Genomic DNA, 27,576 nt, shown 5'->3' on the forward strand with positions numbered 1-27,576 from the left:
GTTGCAAATAGTAAAATTGTGGAAATTGAACCGGGAAAAACCTTAAATATTAATGCCAACCTCACACCTGAACAAGAAACGAAGCTCATCCATTTGTTAAGAAAATATCAAGAAGCATTCGCATGGGATTACCCTGATATGAAAGGAATTGATCCCCAATTATGTACACACCACATTTACATAGAAAAAGATGCCAGACCTGTTCGTCAACCGCAAAGGATACTTAATCCTCATCTAAAAGATGTGGTAAAAGCTGAACTTCAGAAAATTTTAGATGTCAATTTTATCTATCCTATTTCCAATAGTAAATGGGTCTCTCCACTTGCGGTGGTACCAAAAAAGAATGGGAAATGGAGAATCTGTGTGGATTACAGGGAACTAAATAAAGCAACACAAAAAGACCACTTTCCTCTCCCATTCATAGACCAAGTATTAGATACTTTAGCAGGAAAGAAATTCTTTTCTTTCCTGGATGGCTTCAGTGGATACAATCAGATTCAGATTGCCCCTGAAGACCAGGACAAAACTAATTTACTTGTCCTTGGGGAACATTTGCCTATCGAGTTCTACCTTTTGGCTTATGTAATGCTCCTGCCACATTCCAAAGGGCTATCCTTAGCATTTTTGCAGATTTATAAATGATTGACTTGAAGTATACATGGATGACTTTACACCATATGGAGATGATTTTGATCCAGCACTAGACACCCTAGAAAAAATCCTACAACGTTGCATCGCTACTAGACTTTGCTTAAGCCACGAAAAATGTTACATGATGATGACTGAAGGACTTATCCTAGGACACTATATTTCAGCAGCCGACATTCAGGTAGACCCGTCCAAAATCCAAATAATTTTGCTTATTCCCACTCCTACTACTCAAACAGAGGTACGCAGCTTTTTTGGATTTTCTGGTTATTATAGACGATTTATAGAACATTATTCGCACATTATTGCACTTTTATGTGCACTAACTGGTAACGTTGATTTTCTTTGGACAGAAAAATGTGAGCGTGCTTTCAAGGAATTAAAGAAGCTCGTATCCACAGCCCCAGTCCTTCGAGGACCAAACTGGGATTTTCCATTCCAGATATCATCTGATGCCTCAGATACAGCCATTGGCGCAGTCCTTGGGCAGGAAGAGGATAAAAAACCATATGCTATCTACTACATCAGCAAAAATTTATCCCCTGCTGAATTAAATTACACTGTTACTGAAAAAGAATTCCTAGCTGTAATACATGCTGTCAATAAGTTTAGACATTATATTACAGGATATCTTGTTATCTTGTATACAGATCATTCTGCCATAAAATATTTAGCAAATAAGCCTGTCACAAATGCCAGAATAACTAGATGGTTGATTTTATTGCAGGAATTCGATATCACAATCAAGAATTGGCCTGGTAAAGAAAACCCTGTAGCCGATTTTCTCTCAAGAATGCCAAAGCCAATCGATGCAACAGTAGTTGAAGATCAATTTCCGGACAAACATCTGTTTGCTGTTGCCGTTTAAACACCCTGGTATGCTGATATTGCCAATTACCTCGTAGTAGGTAAACTACCAAAACACTTAACCCCTAATGAACGCAAATAGATTGTTCAGAAGAGTGCTCGATTCTCGTGGATTGGGGGCTATTTGTTTCACACAGGGGTAGACATGCATATCAGGAGATGTGTTCGAGAAGATGAAATCTTTGACATCCTAAAAGCCTGTCATGATGGACCATGTGGTGGACACTTCACTGAGCGCAGAACTAGACATAAAGTACTGCAGACAGGATATTATTGGCCCACGATTTTCAGAGATGCAAAGAAATTTGTCCAAGCCTGTGATAGCTGCCAACGAGCAGGACATCCTGGTCAATCTGACGAGATGCCTCTAAAACCACAGTTAGTCATTGAACCATTTGAGCGATGGGCTCTTGATTTCGTTGGACCCATCAACCCATCATTAAATCAGAAAACATATATCTTGGTGGCAACAGAATATGTCACCAAATAGGTTGAAGCAGAAGCATTGCCAAGAGCCACAAAGGACTCTGTCATACAGTTCCTGTTCCATCTATTTGTACGTTATGGCCTTCCAAGGGAAATAATTAAAGACAGAGGGCCACAATTTGCTGGGAATAGATTAGCTGCAACACTTAACAATTATCACGTCCAGCATAAAATCACTACTCCATACCACCCACAGGCGAATGGACAAGTAGAAAGCAACAATAAGGTAATAGAATCAATCCTAACGAAAACCATTGTGTCATATAGGCGTGATTGGGCTGCCAGACTACCTGAAGCACTCTGGGGCTATAGAACAACATGGAGAAGCACCACTGGTTACTCACCTTATCAATTAGTGTTTGGAAAACAACCCATTTTTCCCATAGAATTCGAAATCCAAACATTACGAACAGCACAGGAAGTTGGCTTAGACCTAAGCGAGGCACAGATTAATCGACTACAGTAGATCAATGAGTTGGACGAAATTAGGCTCTCTGCACTTCAAAATACAGCATTGATTCAACAGCAGCGAGCTAAATGGCATGATGCGCTCATTAAAAACAAAGTCTTCCATGAGGGAGACTGGGCTTTGTTGTACAACTCTAGGTTTCAAGACTTCCCTGGGAAACTCCAAACTCGTTGGTTGGGACCATACGAAATCCAGAAGGTACATGACAATGGAACCCTTACTCTAATCACCATTGACGATTCTGGATATGCCTTCAAAGTAAATGGCCACCGAGTTCGTCTCTATCGCAAACCACTCACTCGGGAATCCTTCTACCAGCAGCTACGCCGAGACACTGATATGGAGATTTTGGGAGAGGAAGAGAAGTCTTCCTCACCTGTAATTCATTAAGGAATTCATTTCTTTTTGTACATAAGTTCTTTTCTTTGAGTCGTTCTTGTACATATGTTTGAACTAATGTTTTCCTGTCATTTTTGCTGTTCCTTTTTTTTTTTTTTTCAAATGAACATCATTTCGATTTTTGCCGTTCCTTTTCCAAAAGGATGGCATTTGTGTGTTTATGTTGTTCCTTTTCAAAAGGAATAGCATTCTTGATTTTCTGTTGTTCCTTTTCTAAAGGAACATCATTCTTGATTTTCTGCTGTTCCTTTTCTAAAGGAACAACATTCTTGATTTTCTGATGTTCCTTTTCAAAAGGAACAACATTCTTGATTTTGTGCTGTTCCTTTTTCAAAGGAGTGGCATTTGCTTGTTCTGCTGTTCCTTTTCTAAAGGAACAACATTTCGATTTTTGTTGTTCCTTTTTCAAAAGGAACGACACTGCTGTGTGTTTGTTGTCCCTTTTCCAAAGGAACAACATATTTTTGATTTCTGCTGTTCCTTTTCCAAAGGAACGACATTTTTGCGTCTTTTGCTGTTCCTTTTTCAAAGGAACAACATTTTTGGTGGCTGCTGTTCCTTTTTCAAAAGGAATGACATTTCGAGTGTTTTGCTATCCTTTTCCAAGAGAATAGCATTTTTTTAAATTTTTTCTGTTCCTTTTTCAAAGGAACGACATTGGTGTGTTCTGTTGTTCCTTTTTCAAAGGAACGACATTTGCACTTTTGATATCTATGCTCCTTTGTTGTTCCTCTTTCCAAAAGGAACACCACTAGCATACTTTTTCTCTCCTTGTGAAACAACTTATTCCTTTTGCTGATCTAAATTGAGGATGCTTCTTGCTCTTGTTCTTTCAAGTCTTTAAGATACAACTATGCACTTATGCAATGAATACAAAATCACAACATACTGAAATCTGCAAATCATAAATCGCTATCTTTATAAGGCTCTGTATTGGTAAGAGGACAAAAGGAAGGACACACTTATTCATCATCTTTTGCTGTCATTGTCTTACTAATTTTGCTTTGATTGGTTATCTTTATCATGACAATCCCTTTAATCCTCTTTGATTATTGTTTAGGAATAAGAGCAAAGGGTTATATCTTCCTATTGAAATGATAAGACTTATTCCACCATTCCTACTCTTAAGGAGTGTTGAACCACCCTTTGTGTATAAAGAAGGAAAAGTACTTTATGAAAAATAAAAAAGTAAACATAAATTATAAGTTGTCAAATGCGGGATAGGGGGTCTCATCAAGAGCCAGCTTACCATGATCATGAGGATGGAAGTGAAGTGGCATTCCCACTATGGCCACCACACCAGGGATATGGTCCAAAAGGTATATCAGATAAACAAACCTTGGAACTGGAGGTCTCATCACAAGCCGGCCTGCCCACTTTTCACTTCTTCCTCGTGAATGGCATTATGGCTAACTAGTTACCAAGCCAACATAATGGCCTACACTTTGACATTACACTCCTTAATATACACATAAAGGATCATGGTTCCAGGGGTGAAATAAACAACTCTGCCAAGGTTATGGACACCTGTCGGCAGCAGAGCACTGTAAATGGTATTGAAGTCACATTGGTTACACCAATAGGTAAGATACTAATACTCTTTTGTTTCTTATATCCTAGGAACTAATCATACATCATTTCCCGACTTATATATCACATGAAAATTTATTACCACCAATCATGGAAAAGTAAGTGACAATGACCACTTGAGATTTGGCAAGTACGACAAACGTCCTATCCCCCCAGCCTCGCATCATATCACAACAGCCTCTTACATAATACACGATCCAAATTTACGCCTCGATTTCGGTTATTTTTTGTTTTTCTAAACATGGCATATTTTCATACGTTGTTCATTTATGACTTTGTTGCAGATCGGGTGCTGCTTCTTTATTTGATGGCTGGGATAGCCTATCACATTGCGGGGGGGAGGTTAACCTCATTATTCCCTAGATTACGTGTCAGCTCACTATTTGGGAAAGTTTGTGTACTAGGGTATGGCACGGCTTAACGGCATGTTGTTTCTATTTTTGTTACACAAGTTGCTATTCATAAGCCATTTCTGTTGCATACTTTGTTTTTTTCAAAATCTTACGATTATTACCCTCTCTGTGTTTCAAACATCACAAAGAGTTGCTGTTCCATTGAGAATCCACAGTGAAACCATGGGAGGAAGGGCAATCCAAAGGGAACCGCAGGTGTTGACAGTCTCCGCTGCTGCTCGGGAAATCCTGGAAAGAGCAGGGTGGCTGAATTATCTCAACCGCTTGCAAGAGTCTAACGTAATAGTGGTGATTGAATTCCTGCAGAATATACATGAGGATTACTCCACAGTAAGGGGGAGACAGATAAAAGTCACCGATGATATAATCGCAGAAGTCTCGGGACTACCAGCCATCGGACTTGTATGGACGCTAAAAAAGGAGAGACTACAGAAGATTATAGAAATCTTCCAGGAAGAAGGCTAGAGCTTGACGATTAAAGGGAAGGGAGTTCTGCCAGCAACGCTAGGAGAGCCCTGGGCAGAATTAGCAAGAACCGTGCAAAGCTACATCACCTGCGAGGGTAGAAAAGACGTGGTAAGACCACGACAACTTAAACTCTTAGCTGTTTTAAAGCAGAAATGCTCTGTAAATCTGCCTGCACTTTTAAATTCGTTACTTCATGACGTTGCACGAAGCTTAAAAAAGGCACAGCATGTAGAGTCAGTTGTCAATCACCATGGGTTAATTTGATTAAATGTTAGTCGTAGCCTCACTCAGCAGCAAAGCAGCTGGGAAGAGCTAATTGCAATGATTGAGGGAAGGGTGACAGAACCATCCCCAAAATGTAAGCATACTACCAGCACACCAGAACGTCCAGAAAAACGCAGAGAATTAGTAAAACAAAAACATGTCATTAGTACATCCGAACGTCCAGAAACACGCCAGGAATCGACAAAGCATAAGCATGCCACCAGTACACCCGAACAACCAGAGAAACGCAGGAAATCGGTCCGGTTAGCTCGGATACGAGGAAGGCTGGAAAATCTCCAGGAAAGCACGAGCCAGCCAATAGAAATTGAGGACAAGCAATCCTCACGGCTAGAAGAAGAAGCAGAGCAATCTGAAGGAGAAGAGAAAGAAGAGGTCGGGAAATCTGAAGAGGAGGCCGAGCAATCCGAAGAAGAAAATGAGGAAGAAGATGAGCATTCTGAAATAGAAGCTGAGAATTCTGAGGCAGAAGCTAAACAATCCAAGCAGGAGGGGGAAATGGGACAACAGGAAGGTAGCCCACCACAGGACCCAGTGGGAGAAGATGAATTGGCTGCAGTTTTGGCCAATATGGGTGAGTATGGCCAACCTTCCAGTCCAACAGACCTCCACGATAAACCCTAAGAGGAAAATGCATCTGAACAACCACATGCAAAAGAGGCAGAAGAAGGAAATCTGCTTGTTCATGATGAAGAAGAGATAAGAGATACTGAACAGGAGCAATCCGTTCCTAAGGCACCGGAAGAAATTTCGGAGGAAGTAGGGGCAGAAAAAGAAGTTGCTCAGGAATTGACAGAACCAGTTAAGGTTCCTACCACAGAACAGCCAGAGCAGAACAATGAAGAAACACCCCAGGAGGAAGATCCAGGGACTAGTCACGGCCCAAACCGCAGTAGACATCTTGCTGTTCCTTCTAATGAAACTTTGGAAATTAAAGAATTGCGAAAGGAACAACATAGATTATTGAGCATAATAGCCCAGCTCCACCAGCAGATTAGGATCCTGAAAGCAAGGCAGAGGGTAAGAAAGACCGCAGGGAAGAAAAAGGTGACCACTCCAGTAAAACTTCGCAAGGCAAAAAGGCGGAGGACCAAAAATCGTCCTGCTGTTCAAAACCCTGTTGAAAATCCAACTGCTGTTCCAAATGATGCTGAAGAACAGACTGTTGTTCCATTTGAAAAGGAACAGCAGCAAACTGATATTCATGTTAAAATAGAAATGGATGATATGATGACTTGTGACAAGGAAATTCAGACAGAGGCACCACCCTCAGGGGTGATAAGGGTTCTGAACTCAAAGCAACGCAATAAGAAAGTTCAGGTAAAACTCCCGGCCTCCACTGCTGCATGGAGAAGAGATCCAAAGACAGTAACCTTGCGCAAGGGGTTGAAACAGGCTCAGCAAGAAGCAGAAAAGCTTAGAGAGCAAACGGTCCCTCGCGAGAAGTATGAAGAACTACAACAACAACTAAGGAACGTCAATCAATCTGAAAGCCAGGCCTTTGAAGGTTGGTGGAAGGAACAAGAGAAAGTTGCAAAGGTAACTCGTAGGCTAGATACTGTTATCAAGCAGATGGATACCTTGTGTTCTTTATACAATGACGTTTTAGCATGTAGGGCCCCTGCCAAAAATTATGCCCTGTTTTTACTGGAACGGTATTTACAATTAAAAATAAAAGCTGTTAAAGCAGGTGCCCCCATACAAATTAACACTGTCAATGACTTTATAGACTGCTGTAAACACTACGGGGTGAAGGTCCAGAGATTGCTGTGCGAATTCTATTTGCATAACCTTGTACTAGATCAGGAGACTGAGCTGAACCTTGGCCCTTTTGTTGGAGACATCCAATTGCAAGCGTTCATCTCATTCGAGGTTAATCAGATTAAATGGCTCAAAGCCTATAATACTTTCCAGAGGTAGGAAAATGGCCTAGATTTGTGGATAAGGGCTGAGCCTAGGAACCCAGTGCAGTTGTGGAAAGCACATAGAAACCTCATGAGGACTTCGGGTGTCATGGAAACATTAGGACCCATGCATGAGGCACTCATTCGACAAGGATTAGAATATTTTCTTTCTATCAAAGACCTTTCCATTGATGCAGCCAAATTTCGGTATCAAATCTCTAATCCGAATATCCAGCTCAGGGAACCGTTTAAATATGAGAATTTTAAATTAGCTACCAATCGTTTGCACCTTTATGGCGAAAGCATTTTGAGAGCAGGGCCATCCTGGTTAGGGTATAGGTTCCGCAGTCCGATAATTTGGCACCCTGCACCTGGATACCAAGCCCTGTATGAGATGCCTGAAGGGCAAATAGGCCATTTCTTTGACTACCTAGTTACTCATCACGGCTGTAGGCCTTTGCATGAGATTCCTTCTCCAGCCTATTCTCTCACTGCCTTGCATGTCAACTACAACGTTTTCATGAGGGCATGAAACAGGGTAAGCAGGGGGGTGTGTGGAGTACTAAAAAGGTATGTTTTTGATGATCATTTCAATGGCTTTTCAGTAGAACTTGTAAAACTTTTTGCATCATGAACTTGGAAAACAATAAAGAATTATAACAAAACATGCGAGATTAATATGCAAGACTTAACCGCTAATAATTGTCATTCTCTCATGTAGGAAGGGGTGAAAACGAGGAGTTGTTGTTCCAAAGAAAAAGGCAAGGACAAGGTAACTGTTGTCCCTTTGACGGGAGACTGAGTGCAAACAAGGCTAAGCAGATCAAAGCAAATCGGCCCTGAAAAAGGAGGAGAAGACACCAGCTCGGCACAGGAGAAAATAGATGATTAAGAATTAACGGTTTGGTGAATCCCTCAGGATCCTTGATCCTAAGGGATCGCTGCTTTATCTATCTTGTTACTTAGACATCTCCGTCATCACCCTTATATAAAGGGACAACACTGTTAGCGTTAGGGGGATTATGCTTTGATGTAATTTCTGTTAAGATCAAAACTTTGATCATCGAGTCTCGATAAGAACTGGTTCATTGTACTTTTGTTTCATGCGTTAATACAAACTTGGTGATTATTTTATCTCTGCGTCTGGATTCACCTAAAGCGGTGTACCCTTGGAGGCTAAGGGCCCGACCCCGGAGGACACTTGCTTCTGTATTACTACGATTTGATTTATGTGTGATTTGCTTATCGTCATTATTTGGTAATCTGATATGCTTTATAAGTTTACATCACATGCTCTGTTAAGATTAATTCATTAAGATTTTTACAGACAGAACTGTTGTATTGACTCTACATTATATTACTGTTCCTTTCAGAGTTGATTGAATGTTATTAGTCTTGACCGAATATTGTTACTATTTTGTTACAGAGCTTTTGTGCTGTACATTCATGTTACATAATTCATTTGAAAGTGGTGTTCTTTACGATTGTTGGATTCAGAAGTAATGCTGTTCTATTTTGAAACGCAGTCGTATTCCTTTTAATTAAGATTGATGCTAGATCAGATTACTATTCAAGCGTGTTGTGTGCATATATGATTTCCAAGCACTGTTCCATAACTTATCAGTAATTAGTGTTGTTCCATTAGTGTGTGCTTCTTGATCTGCCTTAAGAGTGAAAGATTGTTGTTTGATTACGATGAGTGCATTTGAGTTAGTAGATTAAGTTTGATTACTGCTCGCGAGACTTAGTTGTTTAACTGCTGTTCCTTTTAAGAATTGTTGTTCCATTCCAGATTTGCTGTTCGATTTCTTATTTGTTGTTCCATTTTTCTATCTGCCGTTCCATTTACTTGCATTTGTTGTTTTGGTGTGAGAGACGATCTGCGGCTGTAGTGAGCCTCGGCATTCGCTGTCTAGCTCCCAGACCCATGGTCTGTTCTCTAATTTCCTTTCCATCAGTTTCCAAAGGGATGGGTTATCGTTGCCGAACCCTTGACTGATAAGTTGCCTAGTTTTCTGAGTGTGCGATTTATTCTTTTGACGTAACTTAGTTATAGACAAGCATCTGTTTACTCTTGTATTTTTGAACGCTGTACTACTAGCATTACTCTGACAAATGATAGCCTCAGACTGAGACACTCTTTGAAATAACAAAACGCTCTCAGATTGACATATTAATGTGAGGTAATTAGAGGTGAAAGAGACCCTTTTTATAGCTCTACAAAGCTTCCATCAAGCTTCTGTTGGCTATGTGTTAAATGTTCCATAGATCATGGTAGAGAACTGCAGAGGGAGTAAGGGACCACTCCAGAAGCTCCCAACAAGAAATTAATTAACTGCAGTTGATTTCTGTAATTTAAAGAAATGACTACAATTGGTTTTAGTAAATGAAAGAAATAACTACAATTTACTTCCCTAATTGTCAACCGCAGTTGGGAAAACGTAAAGGGAGCTTAACATTTTGATCAACACAGAAGCTTGATTTTGGTTGCATTGTGTTAACGAATGCTTACAGAGACTGGATACAATTAAACAAATCTGATTGCTTTCAAATAGTTAGAGATTTATCATTTACAACGTAGCGTGGGTGGGGAAATTCTCATCTTAGAATGTTAGGCTGCATAGGTTTCCTCTTCTTTAAGGAGTGCGGATTGTCATTCAACAGATTAAATCCCCGTTAAGGCGCATAAATTGGTTGTTATTCTTCCAGGAGCCTAGAATTTCTCATTGGACTAGTTTATTCCTCCTTGTGATTAACAGATCAGGGATTAACATGAATGGGTTAAAGTAGGGTTGGAAATTTCAATGAAAATAAGTGAATGTTGGCTTTACTAATGTATTAAATATTTTTGAATTTATAATTAAAATAATCATTTATAATAAATAAATAAATATATATATATATATATATATATATATATTTGAAAATTTATTCATAAAATAAAATTAAAAATATTTATTTTATTTGAAATAAAGTATGAGAAACTTTACAGTATTTTTCCACATTTTGCTAATGGTAAATTAGGTAAACTAGTTATTTTGATTATAAAGCTTAATGTATAAGGAATTGAAGAGAGTTGAACCTTTGAAACTAATAATAAATAAAATTTCAAATTTCATGTGAAACTCTAAACTACTTAAACTAACCCTTAAAGCTATTAACATTTTTATTATAGTATATATATATATATATATATATATATATATATATATATATATATATATATATATATATGCTTTACTAATGTATTAAATATTTTTGAATTTATAATTAAAATAATCATTTATAAAAAATAAAAATAATATATATATATATATATATATTTTGAAAATTTATTCATAAAATAAAATTAAAAATATTTATTTTATTTGAAATAAAGTATGAGAAACTTTACATTATTTTTCCACATTTTGCTAATGGTAAATTAGGTAAACTAGTTATTTTGATTATAAAGCTTAATGTATAAGGAATTGAAGAGAGTTGAACCTTTGAAACTAACAATAAATAAAATTTCATGTGAAACTCTAAACTACTTAAACTAACCCTTAAAGCTATTAACAATTTTAATATATATATATATATATATGATTTGGAAATTTTGTTTTTGATTTTATATATAAAAGACAAACCTTTAACTTTTATATAATATTTATTAAAAAAAATGAATTAAAAATTAACATGCTTAAGCTGATATTTGATAATTTTTCTGTTTTATTAATGTGTTACTCTTTGTGATTGATAACAAATTTAAAGTATTGAATTAAAAGTTAACCTCCTCAACAAGATATTTAGCAATAAGTTTTTGTTGGTTAGTGTGTTGACTATACCTTGATGGCACCTTCAGATTACAAGTATTGAATTAAAAGTTAACATGCTTAACAAGATATTTAGCAATAAGTTTATAAGTTTCTGTTTGTTAGTGTGTTGAGTATACTTTGTTGGCACTTCCAAATGCCATAGTAATGGAAATTCCAGTGATATTTTGAAAAAATGGGGCAAAGATTTTTGTAAATTCAAGTTATAGTTGATAAACTTTAAAATTTTAGGTGCCTTAGACATGTTTGATGGTGCTGAATCTATTTCCAGTATCAAAAGCATGATTCAAACACTGCATCTACAGGATTTTTTGAATTTTTTTTGCCCAGATTCTGACCACTTTAGGCCATTCACGCAAATCCTCCGCCTCCTTAACGACTCCCTTTCAAACTACTCATCTTTCATGTTAATAACTTTAAAAAATAAAATCTTTCATTAAAACCTTAAATATATATATATATATATATATATATATATATATATTTCAAATAAATTTATTTGGTATTCTAATTATTAGTAGAAAGTTGAATATTTATATTTATAAATAAAAATATATATTATGTCCGAAGGAAAAATAAATATTTTAAAATGTGATTTTTATTTAAATTTTTAATTTTAAAAATTGTTTGCTTAAAATAATATGACATTATATATATATATTTTTTGTATATAATAAATTTACTTTTAAGTACCTTGCTCATCAGAAGGTCACAGGGTCAATTTTCCTCGACACCCTTGGAGTTAGGCCCTGATACTTTGGCCTGCCTTGTGGGATTCCCTTCTAAATTGATCTGCCCAATATATATATATATATATATATATATAAAGGGAGGGGCTAGTTCCTAGAAGAAGCGATATTGGGCGCTCTTTTTTGTCCATATATACATATCAGACAAGCTGACAACTGTCACATCAACTAGAATACATTCGCAATGGAACAGCATAGGCTAGAGCACAACAACACAATGGAGGATCGAACGCGGGCGGGGTGCAAGTTAGCTGACTACCCCGAGTTGGCCAACTGCCTCGACCGCTGAGCCGTGCACTCATGTGCAATATATATATATATATATATATATATATATATATATATATACATATACATATGCATACATATACATATACACATGTACCTTGATATTAATTTTCCATTATTTACAAAATCAAAATATACTTATCCTCAATTAACAAATTAAATTTATTATCAATTAACAAATTAAATTTTTCCATGCATACAAATTTTTTATTTTACAATATTTATTATAATCATAGTAATATTCTCACTCCACATCTCCAAATTTGGAACAAAACCCTTCTTTATACTCCTCTGCATTTAAATTTAAATTAAACTAATTTCATTTTTTATTATTGATTTAAAATAAAAACATAAGATAATGCAATGAGCTATTTCCAACCTATAATACCTAACATGGAACTCTATCATCTTGTAGGTTTATGCAAAGGAGCTGGATTAGATGGCACTGAGCATAGGAGTTTTCTTGATCCGCAATTGCGAATGGTCCTACACATTTCTTCAAAACTGGAGCGCACTAGGGCGCCCGAAAACATTGTGAAGGTCAAGGAGGCCATGAATTCCGTTATAAAAAGTAGACCGCGGGATTGGGATCCTGACGACCAGAGCACATTGGTATACCTTCTGAATCAAAACAGAAAAGAATCGGAGGTGAAGACTTTCCTGGAGGCGGGTTACAGCTTGCATGGGTACTGGGATTACATTGTAGATGTAACTTCGTCACTCTTTTTTGTGGATGTAACTTCTGTGCTGGACTGGCTATCACCGACTGATGCTCTCAGGGCTTTGAGAGAGCGTTCAATTTTGCAGATAACCAGTTGCTTGCGCTTGTGGGACTCAGGCATTCCAATCTCTCCACTTCTTCGCTTCAACCCATCTCATCGTTACCTGAGTGATGAGTGGGTATTTGCCCATTTTGTACAACTCTCATTCTTGAAGATAACATTCCTATTCAGTTCATTTTTAAGAAAATAGTATGGTTACAGAGCCTGTTATAGTTTCCAAATAACAATGGAAGGGAAAAATAAAAAGGGAGAGATTTATTTTGGGAAAAGGTTCTCGTTTCATGACATTGATTTGTATTTTATATAATTTAATTCTACAAAATTAATATTTTTTAATTAAATTTTAAATAATTATAAAAAATAATTTATAAACCATTTATTTATTATATTTTTTAAATTTAAATTTAAACTAGTTTACTTGTATAAATTAAATAGTTGGTAAATATGGATAGATATCAAAATACTAAAAATCATAAAAACTAACTAAATTGTAACTTTATCTCAAGTTATTATTATTATTAATTATGAAAAGAAAGTTAAACGTATATACATTTGAGAAAACATGGGACAAGATTCTTATCCATGGTGATTTACCCCACTTTAACATGGAGATTCTTAATGTAAATAGGCCTTATTACAATACCATGGGCCAATAACATGGCTTATCGATACTACATGTCCAAAAAACCATAACTTATTCCATTCAACACTTGTTCATATGACAATTTTTTAATTAATTAATTAATTTAAAAAAACTACTTTGGAGATAAATCTCATCCTTTTATTTGTGTACACTATTAATAATATTCTAGAATATTCTATGGAAATTAAATGCATACCATCACTATGGAATTAATGGCTATACACCTCAGGTCATGGCACAACCATACTCACACGAGCTAGAGTATGCAAAGTCTAACAAGGAATTTAATTCATAAGATTTCAAGGGATATGGCATTTCGGGAACTCAACTTGCCGGTAGATGAAACTGAAGGAAATTCAAGGGGTTGTGGAGCGATAAAAAGGTGTCTTTTGAACTCCTAATTACCTTCACATTAATTATCAACCCAGGGACGACTTTGTATTTCAAGAGTGTACTCAGTTTGAGGCAGCTATTTACTTAAGAGTAATGTTTTGCAGTATAGTGCTTAAAACCCAAAAGTAAATGAATGCTTGAAAAAGAAATCTAATTGGAACAACAAGAAACTGAAATGTTCTAAACTAAATCATTCATTCAAACAACCATCAATCGAGGATACGATAACAATAACTCATTCCTCTAGAAATTGATGGAAAGGAAAATAGAGTATGGACCAAAGATCTGGGAGCTAAGCAGCGACTTGCTGACTCACTACAGCTTTAGACCTTCTCTCACACCAAAGCAGCAATTGCAAGGAAATGGAATGGCAGCAAGTAAAATGAAATAGCAAAAGGAAATAGAACAGCAGTAAATGAAACAGCAATCAAAAGAACTAAATCTCGCGAGTCAAAACCAACTTACTCACACTCTGCTATGAAATAACACTCTTCACTCCTCAAGCAAACTGGATGGAATATACTTTATGGAACAGCAGGGATCAATCATATATACACGCAACACGCTAATATAGTAATCTGATCTTGGTAATCCACTTGTCAGTCTTAGTTATAAATAATACGATTGTCTTTTAGAATGTAACAGCAACGTTCATAGATTCAACAATCGCAAGGAAATATAATTTCTAAGATGAATTCAATAATACCAATGGTCAAATGTTACAACACAGTCATTCCATAATTGAATAGCAACGGTATCCTGTAAAAACCATTTATATCAGCACTTAAAGAAACAGCAATGCGTTGCAAAGTTAATATAACGGTTCTGTCTTCAGAAATGATATTACTCAGTAAATCAAATGTAACGGAGCTGTGATGTAAAATAACATAACATATTAGATTACCAAATAAAACTGATAAGCAAACCACGCATAAAACAAAAGAATATAATATACAGTAGCAACAGCAGCGTACTCCACCAGAGGCTGGGCCCTTAGCCGTCAGCGGACGCTGCTGGGTTACTTCAGAAGGAAAAAAGTGAACAGCAACGCCCAAATTATGTATTAGTCATTAAATAGTGAAATCATTACAATAGTTGAAGCTTTGAGACTTACAACATAAAACAATCCTTCCTTCCTCCTATCTTATCATGAATCCTTGCTTCTGAATCTCTAATTCAAATCATCAATTCGCCATCATTCGAATCCCCAAAGTCATCCTGAAGTCTCACTCTCTCTGATCTTTGTTTTCATTTAAATAGAGAAAGATCAGAGAGCAGTTATAACATAGATAATTACAACATGATTTCTTTTACAAATTTGGGTTGATTCTAACCAGATGATCAACAAGAAAATATATTTCCTTTCATCTCTCAACAAAATCAAGACGAATTTGGGTTTGCAGCTGAGATTTGGAGGACGGCCGCAACAGCAAATCTCATAAAATCATGCTCAAAGAACCCTACGTTTCTCTCTGTACAAGCCGAATTTGGGCAAACCGTTCTTCACTAAAGTTAATTGGGCCCGTTCTGGACAAAACCCATGTTTCGGATTTCTCAAATTCGTCTTCATTTGCTCATAATCTCAACCGCAAAACTGTCACTCCTTAAACCAGCGAATTTTTGAGTTGGCAGATTTAAAAATCAAATCTTCAATCTGAAAGTTACCTTGGAGGCTAAAAATGGTGAATAATGTTATAACCAACTTATTAGAACTATCATTGATAAAATAATGCATAATCATCAATTTATTAGAAATAAAGGAAAATAAATAATATTCATCCATGAGAGCATAAATCATTTATAAAATGGATTTAAATGATAGATTATAACAAATGATATGATGAAGAATAGTGGAAATGGGTGGGATAAGTGTTCAAAAGTGATAATAATAATGGCATATTAACGACCCAACATACCCCCACACTCAATATGTTGCATGTCCTCATGCAACGAAAACTGAATATATTGCATGTCTTCATGCAACCCAAAGACAAAAACCATGTGTTAACCAAGCAATAAAAATTTGAGAACAAATGAATGCTTCCTTAATTAATGAATATTCAATTTTAGCAATCGCGATGGAGGCATAACAATTTTTACATTGACAATCAACTATATGTATGAAGTTGCAGCAAAATATGACATGGATAACAGCAAACTTCATTAACCATTTTCCCAAAAACTACAAACCAGATTTTGTTGAAATGTTGCAAGTAGATTTGTAATATATGAAGGCTTCTATGATCCAAAAATCAGATCGTTCTGATGCACGGATCATGAGATATAAACAAAATGGTTGTAGGTGAGAGTGCATGATTTCCGAAATTTTTATGAACCAATTTATCTTGAATTTATCTAGGTATGTGTATTTTAATAGTATGTCTGTGTTTCCTAGAGATCACAAGAATGAAGTTCATAGTTTTAAAAATATTAGGGAAATCAATTTCAACACTGAAATTGTATGCCTTATAGGAGAAAGAAAATAGAAAACATCCATCATGCATAGCAATTCCTCCCCCTCTCTGAAAAATTAGCATGTCCTCATGCGATGCTAGAAAACAAAGAGAGGTGGTTGCTACCAGCTGTTGAATTCTATGGTTGGTGTAAAACAACATGAAATAAGGGAGGTGTTGAGAATGAATAAGAAGAACAATGGATGATAAAGAATATGAATGACATGGTCATAAGAAAGAAATGAAGGAACACTCCCCCATACTCGGAAATGATATGCTGCTGAAAAGTGGTAAAAACTATGAAATGAAGGATGGTAAATAATGCTCAAAATGGATGTTCAGTAAATTCTCCTAAATTCGTAATAAACCAGAAAATTATGCTATTTTACCTCAAGTTTTACCTCCAAAAGAAAAATGTGGAATGACATATATGTATTGGCAGTTGTTGAAGCTGATGTAGGTAAACTTGGTGCTGAAAGTGATGCAAAAGGTGGAATTCAGGTAAGCACATAATGTCTAAAGAGTTTTTCATGTTCGCAAGTTGCTCGAGCCGCGTCTGTTAGTTGCAATAGTGTGGTCATGCTGTGAATAGAATTTCCCCCGCATACTGGTTGTTCTCCTGTAAACAAATCATACTTGTGCATACAATGTTCTTGAAGCCATAGTGTTGGGTTTGAATAGCAACAGATAAAATGCATGCACAAATTTCAATTAGAAAAACTTATCAAATCAACAAGTTATGGCAGAGTGTAGTAATCATATCACATGCAATCCCATAATGCATACATTCCCCCCCTCCAATTGGAAAATGGGTTCCATAACCATAAAGCATATGAAAGGGGTGGTGTTGATGACAAGGCAAGGGAGTGAACAATACAATAGTAAATGAAGCAGAGTACACATATCAATGATAGGACGACGAGAGTTATGGTTATAATGAGAGCAGAGTGTATAAAGATAGTTATGAATAAGAGATAGGACGCTTTGAATTGATGATAAGTGATGAAAAAGAGAAAAAGAACAACAATATGTCAATAAGATGCTTTACTGATAGTATTCTAGCTGAAAATGATGCGATTGATCATAAAACAATTTCTCATGCATAAATATTCAAAACAGGGAAAAAGTTAAGGAAATAACTTCTCTGATAAAAAGAAAAATAAGAAAAGGGTATTATAATAATAATTGACGATAAGATATAACTTCAATACCATAAGCAGAGCCGCTGCTGCCAGCAGGCGTCCATAGCCTCGGCAGGGTTGCTTTTTAACTCATATGAGCCAGGATCCTCAATTTATAAATGGAGAGTTACAGTGTTGTTCTACAGAAGAGATCAGTGTGCTGGCGTGGTAACCAGATAATCACACTGCCATTCACTGGGATGTAGCAAAAGTGATCAGGCCGGCTCGTGATGAGACCTCCTGTTCCATGGATAATTTGGCTATCCAATGGATCATAACCCTGGTGTGATGGCCATAACGGGAATGTCACTCTGTTACGGCCTTATGAACATGGTAGACTGGCTCGTAATGAGACCCCCTATCCTCCATCTGCGAACAAAATTTTGTTATTATTACACATTTTGATGATAAAAAGAGGGAGGCTCAGTACTCCTTAAGAGCAGGGATAGTGGAAGAAGTTGAACATGTCAATAGAAAAAAAAATATACCCATAATCTCATTTATTACAGACAGAGAAAATTATAACCAGGAAGGGTGGAACCAGCATGGTATTAAGATGATCAATCAATATCATGTTCAACAGAAAACAATGCAGTAAAGTGATATATAAATAATTATGTGCCTTTTGAAAAGAATCTATCATCAAGGAGCTGTCCTGTTAAAGATCATAACATGAATGATATTAACTTTGCTTTAAAAAAATCCATAATTCTTGTCCTCATAAAAGTAGTGTACTTCCTGCCATAAAAGGGGATCAGTAAAATGTGGTTAGGATGAACTAAGAGTAATCCTACAAGAGGAAGAAAATGGTTGCTCTCAAAAATACTCCCAAAGTGTTGCTTTTTTGAATGAACAACAAAAACACTAAAAAAATTGTTATTCCCCGTAGGGAACAACAAATGAAATGCACACCAACAAGCAAAAATACACACAAAAAAATGTGAGAATGCGAATGCCGTTCCTTTGGAAAAAGGAACAGCAAAAAGCAAAAGTACCGTTCCTTTGAAAAAGGAACATCAAAAATGAAAAGTGTCGAAGTGCTGTCCCTTTCGAAAAGGAACAGCAAAACGTGAAAGTGCAAAAGTGTTGTTCCATTTCGAAAAGGAACAACAGCTGTTCCATTTCGAAAAGGAACAGCAAAATGTGAAAGTGAAAAAGTGTTGTTCCATTTCGAAAAGGAACAGCAAAACGTGAAAGTGCAAAAGTGTTGTTCCATTTCGAAAAGGAACAGCAGCTGTTCCATTTCGAAAAGGAACAACAAAATGTGAAAGTGAAAAAGTGCTATTCCATTTCGAAAAGGAACGGCAGCTGTTCCATTTCGAAAAGGAACAGCAAAATGTGAAAGTGAAAAAGTGCTGTTCCATTTCGAAAAGGAACATCAAAACGTGAAAGTGCAAAAGTGCTGTTCCATTTCGAAAAGGAACAGCAGCTGTTCCATTTCGAAAAGGAACAACAAAATGTGAAAGTGAAAAAGTGCTGTTCCATTTCGAAAAGGAACAACAGCTGTTCCATTTCGAAAAGGAACAGCAAAATGTGAAAGTGAAAAAGTGCTGTTCCATTTCGAAAAGGAACAGCAAAACGTGAAAGTGCAAAAGTGTTGTTCCATTTCGAAAAGGAACAACAGCTGTTCCATTTCGAAAAGGAACAGCAAAACGTGAAAGTGCAAAAGTGTTGTTCCATTTCGAAAAGGAACAGCAGCTGTTCCATTTCGAAAAGGAACAGCAAAATGTGAAAGTGCAAAAGCGCTGTTCCATTTCAAAAAGGAACAGCAAAACGTGAAAGTGAAGAAGTGCTGTTCCATTTCGAAAAGGAACAGCAAAAAGTGAAAGTGCAGAAGTGTTGTTCCATTTCGAAAAGGAACAGCAGCTGTTCCATTTCGAAATGGAACAGCAAAATGTGAAAGTGAAAAAGTGTTGTTCCATTTCGAAAAGGAACAACATCTGTTCCATTTCGAAAAGGAACAGCAAAATGAACTGTGAAAAAGGAACAGCAAAATGAATGGCTGAATCAAAAAGTGCTATTCCTTTAGAAAATAAATAGCAAAACAAAAATAATGTCCCTTTGAAAAAGGAACAGCCGGAACGACAAAAATGCATACAAATGTTGTCCCTTCAGAAAAGGAACAGCAAAATATACAACCATAAAATGCAAACACGCAAAGAATGAATTAGCTGTTCACTGCATTGATGCTGAGGATGAGTTGCACTTTGAATGAAGCAACACCTGGAACATAAAATATAAGAGAAATTAGAAAAAAAACAACAAAAAGCAGTATGTAAATAAATAAATTGAGTTACAACAGCTATGATGTTATGTCAAAAAAATGATCTATTTGAAAAATGTTTTGGCAACAGTGACAAGACATGAATTTTCAAATGGAAATCAATTCTTCATTTCTTCTATTATGAATCCGTTGGGTAATGAGTTGGATGAAATTCCTTTGTTTCATTTAAAATTTCTTTCAAAAATCACTCGTCCATAAATTGACCTTCTTTATTTTCCCAAGACCTGCAAAAAACGAGTATCTACCTGCAATAAAACATTAAATCATGGAGAAAGAGAGGTGCGCGGGCTCCCCTAATCCAAGAATTATGTAAAAAACTAACAAGTAGTTACTCTTTAGAACAAATCCTTGGAGAAAATAACAAAGTAAAGTTTATTTGTTACTTGCGGGAGAGCAGTGGCCAATCATACTAACCTGCAGTGTTTTAATCACAACTTCTTTGTTTTTCGTCGAAATTGAGTGATTCCAAAGCTAAATGAGAGCTAATTCAACGCTTTATCTCCATTAGAAACATGTTTTAAAGATTCAATGATATGATATGTCAATTTTAGTTAGAACAACCTGCATAATAGAGTCATTGTCGATTACTCGGCTTAGACCAACAGTTGATATTTCAAGCGTAACTTTTTCGTTTGATGTCGGATTTGAATGATTCGAATTGGAAATGAAAATATATTCATTTATTTATCTCCAATAGAAACAGGTTTTGAAGACAAGAAGAATTGATAGGTCAAATATTGTAAGGAACAGCCGGAAAGACAGAGTTTTAAGAGTGCTGATTTACGATAGACAGTCAGTATTGTGATCATAACTTCCCCATACGATATCGAAAATGAGTGATTCCAATTGCATTGCAAAATAGATTCATAGGAGAATCTACCATAGAAACAGGTTTTAAAAATATGGTCATTTAGGCCTCCAAAAGCTGACTGTCCCAACTCTGTTCCTGAGCTGCCCGCTAGACACCCTGTCAATGTTTTGGTTCTAACTTTTTCGTTTCAAATCCAAATTGAGTGATTCAAATTGGGTTAGAAATTAGACATCAAGGGCTACTTGGGGTAGAAACGGGTTTTAAAAATATTCACTTTTGGTCCCTCAAAACATGACTGTCCCGACTGTTTTTCCAGAAAGTTCATCAAGCCCGCAAGCCAAAAAAAATGAAATTCAAGCATTTTTTCAAATTGGTGATAAAAATGAAAATGAGTGTTTGTAGAACTTATTATTTCCATTATGATTCATCTACATACACAAATTATTAGAAAAGAAAAAAATTATCACCGATGTTGATTTCGATAGCATGTTGCAACAAAAACAACTAGTTTTACAAAAAAAAATAAAAAAAAAAATGTGTTTGTTTTATTTCTTTATTTATTTTATTTTCTCCACTATCCTACTCTTCTTTGAGAATTGAATATGTTTATGTATAAGAGTATTTCTAGTGGAACCATGTTAGAAATAAGGCCTCATGTATGCACATACTCAAATTCGAAAAATGCATGTTGATAAAAATTAGGGTATGAGAAGCCAACTTCCCTTGAAAAAATGATATCAAAAATTGTTGAAGCATGGAGTGATGTTGCAAACAAATGATGGAGTGAAACCAATCTTCAATGTATCCTTTATTTTCTTGATTTCCCATATCCATCATATCATGAAATTCTTGAGCTTTTAAAATGGTTTGTTGATGCATAGTAAAAGAAACCTCATTTTCTTCCATAGCTTCTACAATTTTTGCATTTGAAACATTCTGAATCTCACTGTAGGTTTTCTTTAATGGCACATGTGAGATAGAATGGGTGGGAAGGGTGGGTAAATTTGCCAGTTCAACATTGTAAGTATGTTGTACTGGTTTATTATGGTGAGGGTGTGGAATTAGTTGAGCAGGAAAATGTGTAAGGAATGGAGCATTTTGATGATGTGGTTGATTGGGTTGTGTGAATGGTTTTGATGGGCAAGCAAGGTGTTGTGAAAGAGCTGGTGGAGAATATGGAGAATGTGCTTGTGCTACAAGATGAGGGAGAGTAGTCATGCCATCATAAGATGAACCATGCCCAACTTGTAAACAAGATAGGTGGTTATATTGAAATTGACATGGCTGCCCTAACACATTAGCATTCCATAATGGATTATGCAAGTATGACAATGGAGAAAAAGTGTTTTGAACCATACCTGTAGGCCTTGTTGCAGCTTTCTTACCTCTTTGATATGCTACTTCCATCCTAGATAAGGAAGGGTGAGTATCTATGAGATGCTCCTTTCGGTCCTGAGGGTAAAACACTTCATCCAATTCTTGATTTTTATGAACCTGCAAAACATCCAATTTTCCGTTTAGAGAGCTAATAAAATCAACTTTAAAATTTTCAAATAAAGCATTGATTTCAGCTTTTATGTTTCCTATTCTTGTAGCAGATTTAGAAAATAAGGAACAAACTTCTCTAGAATTCTTACCAGCCTTGGAGATTCCTCTTGAATACCTTATGCACAATTCACAAACATCATCATATGACAACTGAAAAACATCACCTTTTCCTATCAGATTTAAAAGTTCTAAAAATTTATCTTTAATTCCTCTAAGAATGAGTGTTTTTAAGATCTCTTTTTCCAAATGCTTATGCTTTGATTTTTGAAGGTTATAATGAAATCGATCTACATAATCCTCCAAACTTTCATCTTCCCCTTGTATCATACTGAAAATATCTTCATTGGATTTGCAATAGTCTTGGTACTTCTTCAAGAATATGTTCTCCATGTCCTCCCATGATTGGATGCAATTCCCACCTAGGCTCATGAACCATCGGAGAGCTGCTCCTTTTAGAGTAAGAGGAAACACTTTCAATCTTTGATCATTAGTACAATAATCATATCCTCTACAAAGTATTTCGAACTCAAATAAAAATGTATCTGGATCTTCATTTGCTAAACCATGAAAATTTGGTAAAGATGGGGGAATTATGTGCATTTGTGTCACTTCTCCTAGATCTTTGATAGGAAATTCAAAAGTAGAAACATGAGCCATTTCTTACCATAATATAAGATGTTCTTCATGTGTTTCTTCAAGGCTCCTTCTTCAAATGTTCCTGTCAATTGGTTAGTGAAATGGGTGGTGCTTACATCACCACTTGCGTGAGATCATGTGATTCATTTTTTAAAAATTTCTATCTTTTTCCTAATTATTCACACAAAAATTCAAACATCTATTTCTACTCTAGGTTCTTTAACAGTCATGCTGGAAAGCAGACGGGGGAGCAGGGCTTTTACATGCTCTGTACGCAGGTTCTTACCTTCCGTTTTTAAGATCCAACTCTTCCCTAGCAGGCACTCATCAGATTCACACTACTCTTTAGAAATGGCTACAATCTCCCCGGCAACGGCGCCAAAATGTGGAGCGATAAAAAGGTGTCTTTTGAACTCCTAATTACCTTCACATCAATTATCAACCCAGGGACGACTTTGTATTTCAAGAGTGTACTCAGTCTGAGGCGGCTATTTACTTAAGAGTAATGTTTTGCAGTATAGTGCTTAAAACCCAAAAGTAAATGAATGCTTGAAAAAGAAATCTAATTGGAACAACAAGAAACTGAAATGTTCTAAACTAAATCATTCATTCAAACAACCATCAATCGAGGATACGGTAGCAATAACTCATTCCTCTAGAAATTGATGGAAAGGAAAATAGAGTATGGACCAAAGATCTGGGAGCTAAGCAGCGACTTGCTGACTCACTACAGCTTTAGACCTTCTCTCACACCAAAGCAGCAATTGCAAGGAAATGGAATGGCAGCAAGTAAAATGAAATAGAAAAAGGAAATAGAACAGCAGTAAATGAAACAACAATCAAAAGAACTAAATCTCGCGAGTCAAAACCAACTTACTTACACTCTGCTATGAAATAACATTCTTCACTCCTCAAGCAAACTGGATGGAATATACTTTATGGAACAACAGGGATCAATCATATATACACGCAACACGCGAATATAGTAATCTGATCTTGGTAATCCACTTGTCATTCTTAGTTATAAATAATACGATTGTCTTTTAGAATGTAACAGCAACGTTCATAGATTCAACAATCGCAAGGAAATATAATTTCTAAGATGAATTCAATAATACCAATGGTCAAATGTTACAACACAGTCATTCCATAATTGAATAGCAATGGTATCCTGTAAAAACCATTTATATCAGCACTTAAAGAAACAGCAATGCGTTGCAAAGTTAATATAACGGTTCTGTCTTCAAAAATGATATTACTCAGTAAATCAAATGTAACGGAGCTGTGATGTAAAATAACATAACATATCAGATTACCAAATAAAACTGATAAGCAAACCACGCCTAAAACAAAAGAATATAATATACAGTAGCAGTAGCAGCGTACTCCACCAGAGGCTGGGCCCTTAGCCACCAGCGGACGCTGCTGGGTTACTTCAGAAGGAAAAGAGTGAACAGCAACGCCCAAATTATGTATTAGTCATTAAATAGTGAAATCATTACAATAGTTGAAGCTTTGAGACTTACAACATAAAACAATCCTTCCTTCCTCCTATCCTATCATGAATCCTTGCTTCTAAATCTCTAATTCAAATCATCAATTCGCCATCATTCGAATCCCCAAAGTCATCCTGAAGTCTCACTCTCTCTGATCTTTGTTTTCATTTAAATAGAGAAAGATCAGAGAGCAGTTATAACATAGATAATTACAACATGATTTCTTTTACAAATTTGGGTTGATTCTAACCAGATGATCAACAAGAAAATATATTTCCTTTCATCTCTCAACAAAATCAAGACGAATTTGGGTTTGCAGCTGAGATTTGGAGGACGGCTGCAACAGCAAATCTGATAAAATCGTGCTCAAAGAACCCTACGTTTCTCTCTGTACAAGCCGAATTTTGGCAAACCGTTCTTTCTAAAAGTTAATTGGGCCCGTTCTGGACAAAACCCATGTTCCAGATTTCTCAAATTCGTCTTCATTTGCTCAGAATCTCAACCGCAAAACTGTCACTCCTTAAACCAGCGAATTTCTGAGTTGGCAGATTTAAAAATCAAATCTTCAATCTGGAAGTTACCTTGGAGGCTAAAAATGGTGAATAATGTTATAACCGACTTATTAGAACTGCCATTGATAAAATAATGCATAATCATCAATTTATTAGAAATAAAGGAGAATAAATAATATTCATCCATGAGAGCATAAATCATTTATAAAATGGATTTAAATGATAGATTATAACAAATGATATGATGAAGAATAGTGGAAATGGGTGGGATAAGTGTTCAAAAGTGATAATAATAATGGCATATTAACGACCCAACAGGGGTCTTTTGAGACAAAAAGCACCAGCCCAGGGCCGCTCTTCACAAAGACAATACTGATCCAACGCCAATAATAGAGGAGGGATACCATCGCAGCCATATCACGTTATTATGGTACGTGAATCCTAGTAGTACCATGAGCCCTTTAATCATTGATAAGTCTAAACTTTGTGCTTGGTTGGGTTTACTCGGTTTGTTCTTAGTTCTGTGGCACTATGCCCCCTTGGGTCCCATGCTAAAGGGTGGGGTCGGAGCTGACTCATTTAATTCCATCTCTAGAGATGGGTATACCAAGAACCGCCTAACCATGGGGATTGTTAACAATACTGTCTCCTGCCCAACCTGGGAGGATGATACCCTATGTCGTGTTTTCGAAGATCAGTTAAATTCCAGGTCTATAACTTATAATGTTATGTTAACTAATGGAAAATTGGATTCGACTGGGTCTAATAATATGTTGTCCACTTGGCAGGGAGAATGTAAAAACTTTCATGTTATGATATCTCAAATGATTGAAGGGGGGAACGAGGGGGTCTAATTAGTGACCAGGAAGAAAAAGAGGAAAGTTTCCTTTGTTTATGGTTAAATAGAAGCTTTTACTATTCACATGCTCCTGTAGCCTATGTGGGTGCATCAAATAAGCTAAGGGGTTTTAAAGGTCTCTGCAGGAGACACCCAAACCATCTTTGTGCGGGTTTCAATACAAGAAACGACTCAAGGACTTCTGTTTCTCAAAGATTTTGTACAATTTTGTGTGATATGGCTTGTGCGACTTCTTGTTGTTGTAGTATTCCTCCGGCTAGTAGAGGACAAGGCTGAGGCCACGATCGTGGGGGTGGCAGAGCATGCACTCCAACCTCTAATGGAAATGAGTCTCAGTCGTAGTCTAGCTTAGCAGTTGTCGGATCTTACAAAACATCAACCCATCCAAGGGCTTGTCAAACCAAGGAGTAAATTGAAACATATAACATTACTCATGGAAACATAAGTGACTAGGAGTTGGTAGAGGAACTGGGAAATTCAGTCCCGGATCTAGGCTACACCCATGGTCATTGTTCACAGTGTCAACAATCGTTGTTTACATATTGGATAGTGAAAATCCTCATAGCAAAGGCTATGATGATGAGGAATGAGGGTAGCTTAGGTGCCAAAGAAGAGATTCAAGAAATACATGGGGAATTTCAACTTTTCCAATACGAGATCCGGCAATAGAATGCGCGTTTGACCCACATCGAAAAGAATATCCCCTGCCCGCCTTAGATTGAGCTTCCAGGTTCCAGTGCTAAGGACCCAACTCCTGTAGAATCTTCTGATGACTAGTCTATTTGTGATAATTATGATGTTTTGGTGTCCAGGTTCAATAGTATATAGATTTATAGAAATGATTTTTGATATATATGGTATAGTTTATTAGTCAAAGGAGGGGAAATGATTCTAAAGTTATAATTGCATGGATGGACAATTTCAAACTATTTAGATTTTGGATGGCATGCTATAATTTCATATATGGGCAATTTCAAGCTATCTAGATTTTCGATGGCTTATAACACTATCAGATGATCAACAAACTTGGTTTCCCTATGGGTAGGTTGAGACCATATGGTGATGGACGCTGATGTTGTTTTCTCGTACTCATTTTTGAAAAAGTAATAGAAATGTATTACCAAACTTACAAAAAAAAATGCATACCATCCACTTAATAATTAAATTAAAATTCTAGAAGCTATATTCCAAAATAAACATACTTAAAGCATAATAACTTTAACCAACATAATTCACCATAATTACAATTTTATTTTATAATTTAAAAAAATCATTTTATTTTTAAAATAATAATATAATTTTTTATAAAATTATTATTTTTTATTTCTTAAAAACGTTTTAAAACATGCAGTTGTCTATAACGCGACTTTTTGAAAGCCTTTCCGGCGGGTTTTTCCGGTCGAAATCCGGTAGGAATTTATTGGAATCGCAAGTTTGATAGCTAGTTTCTGCATAATGAAAGCGTCCCAGGGGTTTTTCAGGGTGCTGAATCCAAATATGCAGTTAAAAAACCATTTTAACTACAACAAATCAAGATTTAACCTCAATTTCTTCCATCGGATTCCGTAACCAGAATCTCCAAAAAGTCGCATTATAGACA

The 27,576-nt window shown here is 36.2% G+C and overlaps 1 pseudogene; it reads left to right on the forward strand.

The window, feature by feature from the left end:
• Positions 1-13,271, forward strand: part of LOC149175789 (putative glycosyltransferase 3) — a 33,121-nt pseudogene extending 19,850 nt beyond the window's left edge.
• The last annotated feature ends 14,305 nt before the right edge of the window (positions 13,272-27,576 follow it).

Source organism: Pinus tabuliformis, chromosome 4_1 (assembly GCF_031772625.1).
Source record: "Pinus tabuliformis cultivar Carrire ecotype Pingquan chromosome 4_1, CPIR1, whole genome shotgun sequence".
Lineage (NCBI taxonomy): Eukaryota > Viridiplantae > Streptophyta > Pinopsida > Pinales > Pinaceae > Pinus > Pinus tabuliformis.